At 37.1% G+C, this 20,263-nt stretch overlaps 1 long non-coding RNA gene across 2 annotated transcripts in view; it reads left to right on the top strand.

Annotated features, from left to right (window-relative positions):
• Positions 1–217: 217 nt before the first annotated feature.
• The window catches only part of LOC128890193 (uncharacterized), a 55,745-nt gene continuing 35,699 nt past the window's right edge, over positions 218–20,263 (top strand). For both annotated transcript variants that reach the window (XR_008460579.1, XR_008460578.1), the window contains exon 1: positions 218–498. This is a non-coding gene — a long non-coding RNA (uncharacterized LOC128890193). The remainder of the gene's footprint in view (positions 499–20,263) is intronic.

Here is a 20,263-nt window from a genome sequence, read left to right as displayed (position 1 = left end):
GTGCACAATAGGGAATTCTCGTATCTCGTTTCAGCGAAACGACTTTCTTAATCGCGTCGGGACGTTCGTTTCGTCTGTCCTTGGATGGCGAAGGTGTTTCACGGAAACTTTATAACGTCGTCAGACGCTTATCGCGAGGCGTCGTTCGCGTCGCCCCGATCAAAGTCTTGGAACGCCTCGAATGGGTAGCTACCGTTCGCGACGTCGGTTGACAACTGTTCACCAGTTGCGGCAGACAGTGCCAGGCCTCGACGTCACCCGAACACACGAAAGGCGGCGACGTTTACGCGTGGTGTTGACACACTTTTGTGAACTCCGTAACACCTTGACGGTCGCGGCGCGGCCTGATCGATCCGTTCGCGGCCCATTGTGGAAACTTGGTCGACGGGATTTTACGGGTTTTATCAGTGGGAAATTTCGTCCTCGCGTCGACCGAGTTAAACGCTGCGGTGTACGCGACATGGAAGACTGCTCGATTGTCAGAATTTCCAGCACGAGGTACGTTCAACCTATCCGCGGGTCCGCGAGGTATTTCGGGAGATCGACGTTTCCTAAGTGGATGGGTTGACAGGTCTTGGTTCTGCATGGTGTTTGCGATTGTTTAGGATTGGTTGAGTGGCTTTGTTTATGGTGTGGGCGGGACTTCTGTATCGTTTTTTGGATTCAGAGTTTCTTTGCGCATTTTCGAGGGTAATAAACGTAATTCTAGACAGAGTGGACAGGTGACGTTTATCTCAGTTGAGATACGTGGATTAACTAGTAGGGCCCTTAAGATCGTCTCCGTCTTCTATTTCATGATCTTTCATGACTGAATGAGTGAATAGTATTACAACTCTGCATAATTAAAAAAACACCCTTTTACAAGATATAAAATTATTAAAATTAGCTATGATTATGTAGTTACTTTTTTCGACGAGAAAAATATTTTTCTTTCTTTATTTTAAATAAAAATCTATGCAGATGTTCATGCTCCTGCAAAAATTCTTCTCAGGAAACCGCTTAAGGGATGTAAATCTTCACCAGGTTGTAAAAGGTTTACTTTTATCAATTTTCAAGTAACGCTTACAAAAATAACGCGCAACTGCACGAAGTTTAAAGCATACATAGTGATTTTTCAAAGGGAAGAATTTTCTACCTCTAAATAAAAATTCGGAGAATTCTTTATCGTTCGCCCAGGGCAAATGTAGCCTCTTAGAGTCTTGGCGGAGCTTCTCCAAGCGATACGCTTTGAGATCCCTTCCTCGAGAAATTTCTTTGAGGCGAACCGATTCGACACTGGATTCGAGAGAGACAATTCTGCGCGAGGCTCTCCTGTGTCGAAGCATTTCAAACAATTTCTAGAAAACTTTCACTCTGTCCGCCCTGTGAGCCTTTTTCGTCGTCGTTTGTTTATTTAACGAAAATTCGTGTCAAGTGAAAATATACAGAAGCTTGAATCAAGTATACAAAGCTCCTTCTATTTGTATTCAACGAAAATTTTGCAATAGCGAAGTAGTCTCGCATATTTGTTCAATATAAATGAAAAAACTTTTAAAAACTATTGTTTGTAAACATCTAGGAAACATCTGGTTTGTAAACATTTTATTGTAAAAAGAAATATAAAAGCACCATAATTATTATTAGGTAGCATAGTTATTATGAGTGTGTGTTTTGAGAATGTTTGACAGCGATAGGTTTGTAAGAGATTGGGTTCTATTATATTTGTGACTTAAAATTTGGAAAATGTACAAGTACAGGATATTGGTAAATAATTTATTATCTTTTTACTGTTGTAGTACACTCCGAAAGGGGTAAAATCAACCCTCAGGAACCCAGTCACATTTCATATCTAATGACGTAGATTTGGCAGCAACAGGTGCAGGAATCCTTGATGAACTGAATTCTTGAATTAATCAAGAATTTACGTTTTAGCACTTATATGAGTTCTCTTCGGTAAATTTTCTCTCTTTATTAGAAATAAATCCAAAAAAATTCAATAAATTAATCCTATCGATGAACTTTGTATGATTTTCGAGAATCTATCAAATTATTTGCAGAGAAAAAAATATTCAAGTAGATGATAAATAGCTGGAGAGAATATATATCAGCCTTTCACAACACTTTCAATACACGTCAAGCTTGATACCTCTATCAGGCTAATTCTGATCGCTAAGTTGTAGAAAGTATGATATCATATTCTACATAACACCGTGGCATATCTAAGATTCGCGACCAATGCCCATGAAAATTAAATAAATGTTTCCACGAGTGGTTTCCGTTTCTAAATCAATGCAGCAGAAGCGCGTAATTCGTCGTATCGGAAGTTCCGCTTCCAGATACTTATACCTCCCTATCTGGATTCAAGGGAACTAGTTGGATATTCATTGAAATTGATTTTGCGGCATAGACGGTCGCGATATTGCGATTCGCGTTATCTGCGGAAGGCAAGCGTGATATCATTGGTCGAATATCGCGTGACCTCCGAAAATCGTATTAATTAAACTCGTGGTCTAGGAATAGAATCTTAATCAGCGATCATAATGGTAATATGATACACAATACATATTTTGTCCAGTCCACGAATCATTCATGAAAATTTGAAAGTAGAACAATATTTGGGATTTAGATGTGTGGGATTTTTGTATGTGTGTGACTATTGCTGGTGTAATGAAGCACTTGTTTCTGAGAAGTATTTTACTTTTATTATTTCATGTTAAAAGACGGCCACGAACGATAAAATAATTATTAAGAGCACTGATTATAAAAAGAAGACTTCTATTTTGAGGAAGCAGTGCTCTCGAATATTTTTCAAGTAGATTGTTTATTCTTCAGTGTCTCTAATAATTTCATTAACGACTGTAGTTATGGAATTAACAATTATTCAAATTCAACGGCTTCTTCTATTTCTTCCAATTTTTTTTTAGTAATTTTTTATTCCAGAAATCAAGATCTTTTTAATTGTTAATGTTGAATTTTGTTAAACCTTGCATATCAACTATACTGATTGTAATACATTCGAATGAAAAACATAAAATGCACCTAATATAAAAATAATAGCAGCGTTCTCAAGCATTGCCTGTTAAAAATTTGTCAAAAAGATACACGTACACCATTATCACAGTAAATCGTCTGTTTATGTTCAGCACAAGTTCTAAACGCTTCAAGTCTCTTCATTTCACTTCTCTCGGTGGTCCGATTCTATTCAATCCGGGAGCCGAATAAAATTCAATTACACTACCAAACGGTGTCCCTATCTCCATCGGAATCGAATATCGGTTGGTCGAATGACAAGCTATAAACATCGACGTTCCTGTTAATGAACAACCCCGAAACTTAAGGTCCTATATCGGCTCTAGCAGGACAAGCGTAAACGAGCAGGGAGGATTGTATCGATCCGTTGTAATTCTTGAGAGAGCGCGAGCTTTGAAATTTGTGCGGTGGCCCGCGGGAATGCGGATCTATTTGGATCGCTAATTTCGGCAGTTAATTTTAGAGAGGCTAACCATAGTAATGGAGTTTGCGGTGTGGACCAAGCTTCTCATCCGTTATCGATAACGTCGATGCCCTGAACTCCGTGTACCGAATGTCAGAGGGAATTGGACGTGTACCGAACACGTTCGAAATTCCTACGGAAAGTTCACGGGGGCGGGGAAAGATGGGGGTGGTGGGGACTGTTTGGCATTCCAAGCTCGAACAATCGGCTACTTCCGGCTTCTCGGTCGTGGGCTACCGTTTCTGAACGTTCCCGCACCCGAGAACACGCGCCTCTGAATAATTCGATGCCATTTGCCCAGTTTATGCGCTAAACATCGCGTGGGTGGTAATTCGTATAGGAGGATTCACAATGTAAATAGAAATTGTGGAAATTAATGATAGATTCTTATTATCGATGGTTTATAGTTGTTTACGTGGGGTACGGATGCGGGGAATGACTGCAGTAGGATGTTTGTGTGCGATGAAAGGTAAACGTGACCAAAACGGATTATCTTGTTCTTTGTGTGATGGTAATTTAGCAATTGTGTTGGTTTCTAATAGATTTTAACCCTTTGCACTCTGCACCATCTCGTTCCAAAATGTGCGAGCAGGAATCGCGTTATATGAAATAGTCTAACTTTGGAAACGTGTCTTTTAAACGACATCCAATTCTAGATATAGAATATATCATCCACTTTTAGAGTTTCTGAAAATTCAAATGCATATAATTGATAAACATATTTATTACAAGAAATTTATTGGGTAGTTAAAACACTTTTCCAGAAATAAATTAAATGTATTATTCATACTTCATCTTATGTAATAACGAGAAATAAAGTACAGGATTTCGTTATTATAGATTGATCATGAATTATGTATTTAATTTATTCCAGAAGAGAATTTGAAGTAAGGTCGAAACTCAGGATGAATAACAAATTTTGTAGTCAGGGCATGAATGTTTGCTAAGTAAATTGAATTTGTCTTGCAACCAAAATGGAAAACCATTATTCTTAAATATATTACACGTAGTCGATGCAATATTTGCTGTAACTTGGTTATTAATCAATTAAGCACTCGAACGTTTAGTGGAAACGTTTTATCTTATCTTGAGACAATATAAAAGTTATAACCGGTTCATGTTAATCACCTGATAAAAAAGAGAACCGGTTTTATGTGCCAAAATAAGTTTTTAATCGCGCTTCGTAAATAAGACACCAGTTAATGCGTAATAATTCTCATTTCTAAAAGATATGAAAGACACTTATTGGAAAATGATAGATAATTAAACAGAAACTTTGACATTTAAAATTGCAAGGAAAATGACAGAAAAAGAGCGACACGTTCCTCGTACTATAATTTCCGTTAATGTCATAAATGAACCTTTTTAATCCACGTCCCGGAGCTTCATTTATAACTACTAATTACGAAGTTCAGACATAATTAAGCTCACTCAGATCCGTCTGAAATGAAAATATGTCTATTTTAATTTGGGAAAGAATTAAAGAAACTGAATACTGGAATCTCTTGGAAACTGAAAAAGTAATTACTATCAAAATTCGCCATACTCCAATTATTTTCAAGATGATAACATAGTTTCGTGTTCCGTTACAAATTCATTATTGCGATGGCATAATAATACACGACCAAACAGACTAAATTGAAATTTTTGCAGCAACTTCTTTCGCTATAGTGGATCTGGAGAGTTGCGATAATGAGCTTTTTGTTGGCGCACGGTGCTCCGCCAACGCGATGTCGAAAACGATCACGATAGGTCGCAAAACGTTACGTCGGCGTCGCGAATAACAATCGAGACAAATACGCGACACGACCCCCTTTCGGTATTGTCGATGATGGCTTCAGAAATACATAGAACGATGTTATTGAACGATATAAAACTGTTTTGACGAGGGAAATTAGTCGTATCGGGTAAAGAATAGATAAAACTCGGGAAACCATACGGGTTCGGTGAACCTGTTTGAAAACGGGGTCTAATAAATAAATCTTCAGGTTTTAATTCTTTTCATGGCACTTTTATTGAATACGCATTGGAATTGGAATTCCTTCCTCAAGCTCTTTCTGACTTGAATTATTTTTTTCCTCGTACTAATGTAATTTAATTTTTAGAGTTAACTTGGACTAAAATTAGTACGGACAAAATTTACATATTTCGTGTACATCTAATCTAAATCTAAATCTAATTTCGCTTTACACGTAATTTTTAAATTTTGCGTCCTCAATTGTGGGCGCCAGATTTGGAAGGGTTAGCCGAACGCGTCATCAGTTTGCGTCTATCCAACGAAAACAGTGGAATGACAGTTTCCATATATCCTTAGACGAAAGAAGTCTGGCAAGCTCTCTGGATGCCATTATTGATATTCCACGAGAACTCCGCGTTACCCTGGAAGAATACTTACGGTGCTGGAATGGAGGAAGGCGAAGGAAACGAAGACTGAATGGAGTACACGACTCCGGCGTGAGAATCGTCTTTCATCGTTTTTGATCGTTCCGATGCGTTTGCAGAAACCTGTGCGAATGTTCCGGGACACGGTTGTGAACATAGTCACGTCTTGGCAGGCAACAGAGGCTTCCTGAACCGACTTCTCCTGTGTCAACGATTCTTCCTGTTAGGTTTCCCGCGAAACATAAGCGCGACGACAAGTCGAGATTAAGAGACTCTGTTAATTTTCACGCTAATTGCAATAGAAGAGAAATTAAGCGACTTTTCTACCTAGCTAATTCTGTGATTAATAACTTTCTCCGGTAGATGATATCTGTTTAATGACCCTCAAAACATTTACTGTGTTCGTAATTGTCGTTATTAGTACATTATTCGAAAACAGCTGAGTTAAGTACTTGAATGTTTGGAGTACTTTTATTATTTGGGTAGTTTCGGAAAATGTTTTGACTTAATATTTGGATGCTCTGTGAGATAATTCTGTAACACGTAGCATCAAAATTTACAAAATTAGACTGAACAAGGTTAAATTTAATAGTATCCTAATTGCAATGCTCTGAATCTCGCCATTTACACAACACATAGATGCTCAGCATACAATGAACCATGATGCACCGATAGAGTACAGGAAATGTAATTATTAATTTATACTAGCACGTAGACAGTTAGGTCGAATGATTACTATTATTCAACTAGAAGCTTGTATGAAGGTAGAAGGAGTATTCAAATAGTTCAAGTGCACGAATACATGAGAATTATAATTTATTTATACAACTGAAACCCACGGTAGGATCGAAGTAGATGGCTTTGGATGGATGCGCTTTCTTTTTGAACATTTCCAGAATTGATCGCGTGGAAATATTGAAATGGCACTCTTTGTGTGCGGGGCCACGATAGACTTGCGATTTAATGTCTGTTGCATGAAGCCCCCTCCACCATAAAAATGAATTCAAGAGCGTGAAATTAATACGAACACGTTGAACAGGAGAAATGAGGGAGCACTTCGTATCTGAAAAGCAATCAATTAGCCGAATCCGAGATGAAATAAAATCGGATAGTGGTTCATTGTTCGGTCTTGCTGGTTCGTTAATTCTGATAAAGTAACGACAGTCAATTACCAACTCCGCGATACATAAATTTTCAGAAACGAAAACGATTTTCGTCGATGTTCCCGATAAAGGATTCACGCGTGCTCTTTGTTACGATATAGCTTCCTTTATTGCTTACATTTTTACTATAGTCCGGAGTGCAAGCTCCGTGAAAAGGGACTTTGAACGGTTTATCATGGAATATTGGCACAATAATTTCCTGCTTGACTGAACTCTTTGATAGCCCGTCGTGTAATCTTGAGCACGTAAGTTGTTGCACCGAGAATGTCTTGAATACTGCGTTAAATCGATCACTTTCAACGAGAATTTTCGATACGTAGTACGTCACGTAGAAATGTCTACAAAAATGAGATGCAGAAGAATTTTTACAATTTTGTAGAATACAGCTTTCGAAGATCAGAATTCTGTGAATGGAACGCCGGAGGAATTTGTTTTCTAAGAGATTTCTTTAACTAGGTAATATATGGAATGAATATGAAAAAAAAATGAAATAAAAACAGAATATGCTGTAAATAAATCAAAGTTGAAATATAACAGTTATATCGATAATAAAATATAACAAAAATACATAATTTTTCTATAGAAGAAGCTTTAGGATATAACCTAGGAAAATCCTTATCTATGTGTAACAGAATGTATTACACTTCCAGAAAATATTCATTAGCATCTCCCTAGAGCGAAACAAACGAACGCAATTTCGATTCGAACTCGACTCGAAGCTCTTCAACCAAATATCAAAAGTGTTTCAATTAAATGTCGCCAGCCAAGGTGCGCAGTCACCGTAAACTTAACCTTCAACTTTCCTGTCGGAGTGCATCTGCCTTCATCGACGAGGTTTCGAATGGAGAAAGTTGACCTATGTGAAACTTTCTACGAGCGTCGCGGATGCAGGTTTCGGTGAGAGGAACGCGATCTTCGTCGCGACGGAACCGAAGCACCGTCGTCTGTTCTCGAGATTGACAATACACGCATGATTTCGAATGATTGCACAGCCTAGACGAAAGTTTTACCGCTCGGGCACGTCGAGCTCGTTTCGCAAATTCGTTCGTTATCCGTGATCGTTTGAAAAATAAAAAAAAAGAAATAAAAAATTTCCGGTAGTTATTCGTCACGCGAACGAAGCATTCTGATTATTAACGGACGACGAGGAGAGTTCTCGAGGATTTCGATGCATCACGCTAACTAAATAGAGTTTGATGCCCGCATATTGAGTGGTACGCGACGCTCTAGGAAGTCGTCAACCTTTCCAGACTTTCTTCTTCGGCCTTGACGAACCGTTATTCGGCGGCTATGAACCGACTTTCGGATTCACCGGACATTCTACACTTTTTAATAGCAGTCTACATCCTGTATTCTCGTTACCTTTCTCCTTTACCATGATTACAGGTTACAGTTCATGTAACATTTCTGGAGTTCAGAATTCTGCGAATGGAATATCGAAAGAATTGTTTTTTGAGTGAAGCGGATTTTAAAGAATTAAAATTTATTCATGGCTATCTCGAAGACTGTAATACAAGAATTTGGTGTGATTAAATTGTAATTATCACAACTATTGTATTAGGTTGTCCCGAAAGTTTCTTTTGCGAGTTGCGCTCAATTATTTTGTGTGGTCGTGTTTATATAAATAGACAATCTAATTTCATAGATATTCATGTTGTTACAGTAATGGAGCAAAATGAATCGTGCACAATTCAATAATGTATCATGAAACATACACTATTGTGCATGTAATACTTATTAATAAAGCGAAAGAAACTTTTGGGACAACCTAATATATTGTATAAGCCACTTATGATTCGAAGCAATAAATAAATAAACATCTGAGGAATTTGCTTCCTAAAAGATTTCTTTAACTATGTTATATATGGAGTAACTACTTATAACATCAAATAACAAAATCATCGATCGAAATTGCAAATTATGATTAAAAATATTTTACTACTAATAAAGGAATGATTCATTTATAGTACTCATCCAACAAAGTATCAATAGTTAGTTATATAAAATATTATTCTAAAATTGTGTCTTATTTCTTCCTAAAGATTTTCTGAAAATACATCTATTCTCGGTGCCGTTACAGAGCGGTGACCCCTTAAACGACGAAAGTTTCGGCTCCGTGATCCGCTAGTAAAAATTCGCCCCGTCACCGGAGTGCAATATCGAGAGATGCACTTGTTCCCTTTGGCAGTGTCGTTCTTCGAAATTTTGTTCGATCGTTCCATACGCCCGGTTCCATTCAAGGGAAAGTGCCACTTATGGTCCCCGGCACGGCCAAACGATCTATTCACTAAAATTGTCGCGCAACGCGTTTCCCGGCACAGTTTGAGAATTACGTTTTCCGCATTACTCGGGACTCAGACCTGAAAATGCGTGAGCGACGCGGGAGAAAGAACCGCATAACGAACGAAGTTAAATGATAAAATATTCCTCGATACCTCCTCTCGAACTTTTTCAAAGGCGCGCGCGCGCGTGTATTAAAAATACACTCGAGAGAAACGCGAGCTGAAAGTCGCATCGAGTCACGGTGGTACTAATTAGTGTACCGAGCTGGCTGTAGGTGGGATCCTCGTTAACGAAACGCAAACGTGCACCCAGCGTCGATCGTCAGCGATCGATGTAATTAGATGACGCCCGCTACTCTTTGCTCGCGACGCAATTCTCATCGGATTGCTTTTCTCGTTACGCGTGCGAGCTGCCTTTTTTTCCACGGATTTTCGCGCGGCTGACGTGACGAGGATGTCCCATTCGATATATTCCCATGGAAAGTACGTCCGATGCGCAAAAGGAATCAAAGAAAAGCACCGTGGCACTGTGGAGAACGTCGAGTGGTGGCATCAATCGTGGCTTTTTCAGCGACAAAAGTCCTCGCCGGTGATAGTGCCTTACCCCGCCGACCCGTTTCCTTTCCACACCGCGATTTTCATCGATGTCAAGCCACTGGACGGGGTGATGGACAGCGCGGAATTATCGGAACTCGTAAAACACTCGGAGCGAGTGAGCGGACTGCTGGCGCCAGTAGTTTGCGTGCTCCCCGTGCGCTGGTATATTTGTGACGCCCAATCTTGATGTAAAATGTAATATTTTATACACGATACGTGCTCACTTAATTACGTGTCATTGTACGAGCAAATGAAGGTTCTCTTACTTCTTATATTTTATATTTTATGATTTTGCATTTTAAATTTTAACACTTTAAAAGTTAATGTTCGTTTGGCACAGTACCTCGTATTGTTCATCATTGTATTCTGTTCCACTTTCACCAAAACCAAACTAGTGCATCAGAGTTTGAGAGACCTGATCTACACCCTTTTATTTTACGTTCTTTTTTCCTCGAAAGAAAAATAGGTCTGAAGCGAAAACGCCGCGAACTAGAGTAGGTAAATTGACTATTTCCGCGGAGAAAAATTGCTCGAATCGAGTGTCCTCCCTCTGTTCGACGTGAGTGTAATTATATAAGCGGGTACATTAAGTCGAGTGAACTCTGGTTTGCGGCCATGATGTCATCGTTTCGCTATCAAAGGCACGCGCGACGTCGCCAACAGGTATCGAATTTTTTAACGCTGTAATTGTAAAATATTGAACGTCGGCGAACAAAAAAGGACGTGGACAATAATTTACTCGTCGACAGGTTGGCTTCTAGCGTTTTACCGCCCTGGTTTGTTTACTAAAAACAGGAAATATTGTCGCAAACAGTGCTCCTTTCAAATTGGTGGACTTAAACGTTACTGAATAATTTTAGTATTGTGTTGTAATTGTGAATTACAATTATGAAGTATTTTAAAAATGGAAAAATTCAACCAGTGATGAGGAAAGTGTGCGGAGACGAGCTATTGGTCAATTATTAAACAATTATGAAAAATTAATTACCAATGGTAGAGTCAATTAAGTCCAAACAAACGTCATAGTCTCTTATTATAACCAAAACAATATATTTGGTAATTAATAATACCGCTTCTGTTACTATTAAAATTAATGAATAACAAGATACAGAAATGTATAATTTAGGTATTTACATTTTCAAATACCATCAGACAATAATTCGTAATAATATTTAAATATTGAATACGTGTTACATTTTAGAGCTGCATATTAATTAAATACTTGTAATTACATACAAAAAAAGTGGAACGAAAATGTCTAAATATGCGAAATGAAAATATAACGTAGCGTAGAAATAAATAAAAAAAATAAATCGCGTACTGTGTTCTCCTCGACGTCAAGTCCATGTAGCGATGAGAGAATTTTGTGACGTAAACTGTGCTGTACAATAATACTCGCTGATATTAATTACGAACGAATGCACTGGAGTTAATTAAAAAGTTTCGGTAAATCTGATTTGGAAAATGATACTTTATTAATGCAGAATATTTCGGATTACAAACGGAAAATTGAATTATATTTCGCTATACTATCTTCGCTACTTAATTTTGCGGAATGTTTGCAAACTTGGAATATAGTGCTCCGCAATGAAATTAATTTAATATCTTCCGGTTCTACAGTGGAATAAATTTCACTGTTTCGGACTTTATCGATATATCCGATACAATAACGCGAGGTACCAAGGAAACGAAAATATTTTTCTCGCAATGCGTAATTTTGTTTTTAATATCATATTTAATACGACTTTACATGAAAAAGAAACAAGTAGTAAGAATTTCTTCGCGTGTATATATTATTTTATTACCATAATGTTAACGCGTCGATTCGCATAAAAACGTCGTTATATACGATCAATGATAGAGTTCTAAGAAAAGCCGTTAGGTACCCGTTAATGAAACACCTTGGCATTATCTTGTTCCTCCTATCGTTAAGCGGTTACTTCAATTAGAATGGTCAGACCATGCTAGTACAGCGGCGTGAGAGTTTCTTGCGTGGCGGAGTATGTGCTGGGATGAGGACACTAATGCGATTTCTCAGCTCTCTTTGCCTGCTTCTTCGAGAGTTCGGTGATCTATATTCTGGCATGTGAAGTCTGCCCGCACGTGTGTATACAGGGTATGCAAACAAATTTGTCCAAATATTAATACGTTGGAGCCATCAGAATCATGTAAACAACAAACATCGCAATAAATAAAAAAGGATAGAAACAACGTAGGTACTTTGAAAAATGTTTGAAATAAATTGAGAACCAGAGTAAAATTGAAAAATTGAGTTACGGCTTAAAGCGCATAGCTGATAGGATGTTTTATAAAATCGAAATTAAGAATGTTTAATTTCCTCAATCAGTAACAGGTGGCAGCATAGAACTGTAACGAATTATTGGCAAATAGGTAAAACATTATATAACTCGGTACCATAATTTTGTAGATAGGCTACTCTGGTTCTCATGGTCTTAATTGTACTGTTTCTAAAGTTCACGTTCTTATTCTTCGCGATGCTGGACAGGTTAATTGATACGGTATAAATTAATTGAATTTGCGCCAAAGCAGTCGCAATGCCGCGGAGGGGGATTAATTAATTTAACGTTAATTTAACGTTTAGTTTAATCCGGTAATTTACACGTGTTCGTGCGATGCGAATCTAATTTAATATTAACGACATTTTGCGTGGCGCGCATTTAATTGCCTCGAAATGCGCGCCACCGTTAACGTATAATCGAGGCGGTCGCCGAACCTCCGACCGATGCGCGTATTGTTCGATTTTAGCTGTAATTACGGTTTCCGAAGCATGCAAGCGCCCGGACCGTGCCGCTGGGCAATATTAATAACACCTAGTAGTCAGCGGTTAGTTTATTAACGTTACTGTTCTCAGGTGAGCCGCGGTATTCCACTTTTCGTCCCTTTGCCTCGCACTACGGTTGCTTATTAACGTCAGTGTACTGGGTCGCCAAAAAATTTCCATATACGTAGGCACAGTGGAACTGTACGTAGATTAAATGACAAAACACTTGGTATTTATAATAACTTTCCTGAATAATAAAGATTATCTATATTTCAAATTATTGTAAATTAAAAATTAAAAATTATTTCAGAATAAATATAATGGAACTAGTAAAAGTATGAATACTTTCACAAACGTCATTATTTTCCTCCCATAGATACTATAAATTCATCTATAATAGTTCAAATACGTTAAAATTACTTTATATTGACAAAAATGTGGCGAACGTCAACACTGGGTTAGTATATGTTATTATTTACAAAAGTACACAATTAATGTCCAATTTGTGACCAAGTCTGTCTGTGCTTGACAGCCTGTCGCGAGAACTACTACCCTCGTTATATCGATCGAGCGTCTCGACAAGGAAGCTCTAGTCATCTTGTTACTGTCAACAGACATTCTCATTGTCCTCGAGAGTAAGGTATACAATGCACGCGGTAATATTATTGTTGTTCCTTGATTGTATGTAGTTCCAGTAGTAGAACTCTATTCATCCTCGTTAACATTATATATAATTCTTATTTAGAAACATTAGGTGATTGTACATATTTAACTGTGGCAACACAATTTTGCTCAAAATTATAGTTTTACTTACTTTATTTGCGATTTAGGAATCCTAAATTAGAATACACTTTTTTAAGATGATTATTATCAAAATTAGAAAAAGGATATGAATTATAATAAAGTGTCATTTAACAATTAATTTAAATCATTATGGATACGAAGTATCAAAGTAATATAAATATATTTATAAATACGTATTTTCTGTGATCGACAAACTGGGGTTGATTTGCTATTAGGTTGTCCCAAAGTTTCTTTCGTTTGATTGATAATTAATACATACACAATATTTTAAGTTTTATGTTACATTACAAAATTTTGTACAATTCATTTCGCTCCATTACTGTTACAGCATCAATGTCTAAGAAATTAGATTGTCTATTTATGTAAACACTGCCACAGAAAATAATTGATTGCAACTCACGAAAGAAACTTTTAGGACAACCTAATACATGTAAAATATATCATTTCTCTCTTTTTCGCCTACATTACATATTACACGTATCTTTGATCAATCATCCTACATAATCTTTAATTTAAACTGGATGTTCCTACCCTGAACTAAATTCATAAATAAATCTGTATTTCATGATCGCTAATGATCACAGTGATGGACATGGCGCATTAAAGCCCATTAGTGCTTCATTTGCAACTCCGGGGCCAGATGAAATATCAAAGGAACGATGTAATTTTCAAATAATTTTAGCTCGAAAAGTTATAACTAAATAAAATTATTTCACTCATTACCATATGTAACATAAATGCATGGAAATGATGCAATATCTATGTAGTTTCTCTCAGTACTTATACTATGAGTGTAACATTAATACATTTTAGAAATGTATATTATATATTTAGAGATATTATAGAAATCACATAAACAAGTATGAATTACATATCAATATTTATGCTAATATCATGCTAGTATCATAATACAATAAATAAAAAAACTTGCCATCCGTTTCGTTTGATTTTATTTTAGTATTGCACTATGTATCACAAGTATATCTACTGTTTGCTTGCTGGAAGAATGAACATGACCATTTTATCTCAATAGTCTCGGACTACAGTCACTCTAGGATGCACGAAACACTTTTTCCTGCCCTCAATTTCATAAAAGTGCACAAATTTACGCCACGCATTCCCCAGATTCGTTTTTCTCGAAAACCAACAGTACACCTTCTCAGGCTTTAACAACTTGAAAGTGTGTCCGACGTATCTGGTGAAATTCACGCCGCGTCGACGGCGTTGCCTCGTCAAAAGATTTATTTTCAATCAGAGCTCGAAAGGCGTCGCGATTGGTCGAAACCCGCGGCTTGTCCCGGCCGTGATGGTTCTCGGTGTGTTGTCAAAACCTCCTGGAGTACGTGCTCGCAGCGAGAAAGAGCGCCTCGCACCACGTGGCCAATTTTCTTCCGACAATATTGACCTTCCCTGTACTCCGATGGAGGGCCAAAAATTCCTGCGGATTTCACGTCCCTGGTCGGAACAATGTAGATACCGGACGAGTGGCTAATTCGGGATGTTCCACGCGAAGACTCGATTACACTGCGGATTTATTGGAGATATTGAGTGCTCTAAGCCCCCCGGACGATGCTCCGAGGGAATCGAGATTTATATTCCGACCGCGACGTTCCGAGCTGAAAAATTCTTTCGTACCTGCGCGCAACCGTTCTCCATTTTCCTTCCCATCGGAACAAAAATTGAGAGTTATAACCACGCGATTTTACGAGCCCGAGGAAAGTGGACTTTAATTTATTAAGTGTTTCCTCCGTTCTGTACCCTTTAGTGGCATAATAGTTTCTCCTTGAGAGGGTGCTTCGTCCATTTTTCCGAGAGAATTTTGAGCAGCTTGAGAGACAAGGAGGACAGGTGGTAAAGAAATGGTGGATTTGAGTGTTTTTATATTTAGGTCGGAGAAAGTAGGTTTGGAATAATGAAGAAACTGTGGGTTATTCATTCGTACATGAAGGGAAAGTTAAAGTAAATATTGATGTATTTAAAGTATTGGAGGTGAATGAAGAGTCTATGCTGGCCGGAATTGAATATCTCCGCATTAACAGGCTTAAACAAAAAAATGTCCACATTCACGGCAGAATGCATTGCTATTAAAACAGCTTTACAAACAGCCAATAATTACTCCAACGAACATGTATTTATCTATTCGGATTGTTTGAGTGCTTTTCAAGCCTTAGCCGAAGGTTTCATTAATGGGAAGTCTAATCCGTACATATGTGACATCCTGAAGGTTATCGAGTCAGACTGTAATGGTAGGAGAAATCTTTATTTCTACTGGATTCCTGCTCACAATGGAATATTGTACAACGAAAAAGTGGATCTCTTGGCTAAACGCGCTACTGAAATTGAAATCTCCAATAGCTTTCCAGTCCCATACACTGACTTCACCCAGTTCTTCAGAGAACAAGCTAAGAATAAGAACAAAAAGCAAATGCTGGATGATGGAGAATTTAACACGTTGACTGCCAAACAACTCGTGAAAATTTATACAAGCCTGACACTTCGTTTTGATACGACTGAAAATTATTTTTGTTGACTTTAAAGTGGTACTTATTTGTGCAATTTCGCCAAATTCATGAGTCTTATAAAGACTTATTTTCTCTAACATCTCACCGTCAGAAGTAATTTATTTAATTCCTTGGTGAAAAATCCTGTCACTCAAAAATGGATGACGTGGCGATCGACCTGTTAAAGGAGTGAAGTACTTCAAATTCTTTTACGGTCCTTTTTCGAGCCTCTGGTTCGAGCACAAGGGTTATGCTAGGGAATTTGTTACTTGGGTAAACAGATGTCGTTCGAACCATTATCATCTGGCCGCCTCTCTTTTTAGAGTTAAACTTGTCAATAACCCGAGCTGTCAGTGTGGTTATTCGAAGCAGGATCTCAATTACGTAGTATGGCAATGTCGAATCCTTAATTGCAATAGGAATAACATGATCCGTAATCTTTGTAAAATCGAACTTTATCCGCCTCATACAATAGATGTTTTCCTCAGCAAACCAATGATTCAACCCTTATTAATTATATTCAAGTTTCTAAAATCTCATGGCTTATCGTCGTTAATCACATATCGTTTCTAGTATCCTAACATGTATACTGTGCTTATGTAGTAATTGTATCTAAGTTTAAGTTTTGTGTAATACTACAATGCAGTGATGGGCAAAACCGTAGGCTTCGAATAAATCTGAAGTTTGTTGATGTGCTTGTCTCGTTTCTTTCTCTGGAAAATGTTCAAAAGAGGAAACGAGACAAACATGTCGGCAAACTTCAGATTTATTCGAAACCTAGGGTTTTGACCATCACTGCTACAATGTATCTAAGTTTAAGTTTGTTTAATTCTGTAATGTGTACTGATTGATTTAATTTACAATGTATTTGTCAATATCCTCAGGAATGAGCATATTGCTAATAATTCCGTAAAGAGTTCAATAGCGCAATAAATAAATAAAAAAAAAAAGAGTCTATGCTAGTGTAATGGTCACAAAATGATTAACAATGAATAACACTGAATCTACACTTCGAATGAATATTCACTGTTCTTACGCAAGAGAATGATTTGTCACTTTCTCGTTAAAAGTTTGTCTAGCAAGACGGACTCTCAAAGACGTTCAGCTTGATTCGAACGAAAAACGAGGAAATTGTTTTCAGCCGATGCAGATTGGCTCGTTATACGGAAAATTGGGAATCAGTGACTGGAGCAGAGAGGCGTGTCAGCCAATAAACGGAATTAAAGTCCTCGGCCAGAAATTACACATCTGAAGATGTCTGACGATGAAACGCGCTGTCCGTTTTCTGTCATCTGCCTGGTTCTCTACGAAAAGAAAGTTAGATTGTTCTACGTGCATCGTTGGTCAAGTTGGATCATATTGAGAAATATTTATAATTAGTTAAATGTATTATGAATTGATTTTTTACACTTTTCATAGTGTTTATTAATTTTATTTAGACTTTATTGCTTGTTTATATTAGACAGACACTTCTACCATTTCCAAGAAATGAGTTTATAATTTTCACTAAAATTATACTAAATTCACTAAGAAACATTAATTACTCTAGATTATTTTCAATCATTGGATACAGGTTTCTTTCCAACAGACAAACCAACATTCGAAAGTTTCTAACAGGCTCTCAATTTATGAAAATATCGAAGGTGATCCAATTTAGGCAACCCTCTCTCACCTGCATCGCACGAATTTTTCGAGCACGCTTTTCCATGCATTTCTCCGTGTTGCTTGTAACTAGGAGTCGGGCAGGGATTTGTCGTCTCGTTAATCGCTTTCACGAGGCGTCTTTCGCCCGTTGTCGAACGACAGCGAGAACGATCGGTGAAAGCTGGCAGAAGTTCGAAAGCTCATCGATTGCTTTCGCGTGAACGTGGCGAACGATGACACGACGTTTTTCGACGTCGCCGAGAAGCGAGGAGAACGTCGCCGATGAAAAACGATCCGGTCGGGTGAGAGCCGATGTACGATCGCGACGAGAAAAGGGTTCAAACTGTTATGCTAAATTGGGCTACCTGAGAATTTATCGACATCCAGGTGACGCGAAATTAGGGTAATAAATGTTACCGCCAGAAATAGCGGAAAACGATCGCAATGCACATTTGAAAAGTTTCAACTAAGAGAAGTTCAGCAATATATTATTTATATTTAATGGTAATTTATGAAATAATTTATTGGTATTTATGAGTAATTTCTTTTATGTACGTAAATATATTTTTCTTTTTCATTTTAAATATTTTGTTTTGGTTTCATCATGAATAGAATAACTATTTGATATTATCATGTATTTATATTACATCAGTACTTATAATTCATATATGTATAAAATAGTAACATTACATTAAATTTATACTGTTTGATAATGGAGAAGGAATAATTCTTACTTGAATTTTCATACATGAATATTGAGGTCCTTAACTTATTCCGAAGCACTCATTCGTATCAAACATTTATATGCACTGTGCTGTTAAATTGAGAGTGTATGTTCCTCTCTCAGAAGGCAATGAATTTATAACCACATTTTAGATTTTCCTGAGAACCAATATAAGTGGTTATATTTAAATATCTTCAATAGTAATGAATGTATTAGGTTGTCCCGAAAGTTCCTTTCGCGAGTTGCACTCAATTATTTTATGTGGTCGTGTTTCTATAAATAGACAATCTAATTTCATAGATATTCATGTTGTAACAGTAATGGAGCAAAATGAATCGTGCACAATTCAGTAATATAACATAAAACATAAAATATCGTGCATGTATTACTTATTAATAAAGCGAAAGAAACTTTTGGGACAACCTAATAGATATTCATTGGTTCTGAAAGAACTTTAGTTTCATCTGTAAATATTCTGAAAAGAATAAACAGCATACTGTTACCACAAACTAATGATAACATACCTACGCCATTTCTTGAATAATTGACTTTTCACCTAAACCGGCCTTCTTCTTGAAGAGAACTGCGCCATAAAAATAAACGACGAGCGGAGTGACGATTATATACGCCACGACTACTTAGGAGGTTAAAAAATTACAGATCGTACAAACAAATCATAGTAATCATACGGTAAAATTGCCAAATAGTACAGTATATAAGTAGCTTGGGGTCACGAAATTCTAGAGTCACGACCTCGGAGTCACGCGAGGCAGTATCGACGAACGCCAGCGTCGTGCATGCTGGCAATGAGAACTTGGTGGATTCGATAGCGACGATCTAGAGGTCATGGCACCCAACAACGACGACATCAGCGTTATGAGACATGGTAGTGACAGTTTCGTATTCTAGATAGACGTCGTATATGATCCACCACCTCCCCCGGAGCCGTTTCAAAGCACACGAGTATCGTCTATGGCAGAGTTTCTGAAACTTCACCTTCCTATGGAATTTCGCAATAAAGAACAATTTTTTGGAGGACTGCTTCAAGTTGAATTAAATTCTAGAATTCAGATTATTTGTTTTTTAAACGTACTCGTGCTTTAAGCATTTTTATTTTCTTCTAAAATTTACTTTCATTCGGAGTTCAGGTGAAAAGTGATTTTTCATTTGTACCCCGTCTTTGTAAAAATGAATCATATACTATATATTACATATATATGTAACAAAGACATTTAATGATAGTCGTTATAGTAATATTTCTCAACTCAAACTTTTTCCACCTTGTTCGTTGAACCAATGTCTAAAAATAAATATGAAAAATGTCAGGGAACTCGTGCGAGTCTTCTCGAAATATACATAAAACTGTACGCTTAATAATAAACATTTTTGAAACTGATATTTCAAAAATCCTGATTGCATGGCTTTTAAGAAAATTCGATAAACTTTACCATCTTCTATTCCGATACTTCTCACAGTAAAAGAGCTAAAGATAAGGAATGTTACGTCTACAAACGATTGAAAAATGTATGTAAATAATTGCACAATTTGTAGATGTTATGAATACTAGTTCCCACGCGTTAAAAATAATCGCAATCTTATCCGAGGATTTTAGGTCAAGCACCGATAACTGCGGAGTCGTACCTACCCCAGTCTTAAAAAACCTACAATGTAAATCATACTAATAGATCTGAAGTTCACAATCAACAACGAACTTTTATTGATACAGCTAAAGAAAAACAATTCTTAAATAGTGTAAAATAATATGTTACAAAATAGTGTATATAAAATAGTGTAAGTTTCCTGAGACTATAAAGAAATAATGAGCAACGTGTTTTTTTTTTTGTATTAATTTATTTCAATAATGATAAATATTTCTCGTAAGAAAGTTTATGTTTGGCTCAATTCTGCTCGT

This window comes from Hylaeus anthracinus, unplaced genomic scaffold (assembly GCF_026225885.1).
Source record: "Hylaeus anthracinus isolate JK02 unplaced genomic scaffold, UHH_iyHylAnth1.0_haploid 12000, whole genome shotgun sequence".
NCBI lineage: Eukaryota > Metazoa > Arthropoda > Insecta > Hymenoptera > Colletidae > Hylaeus > Hylaeus anthracinus.
Note: the sequence above shows the minus strand (reverse complement) of the source record. Positions and strands in the feature narration are given on the sequence as shown.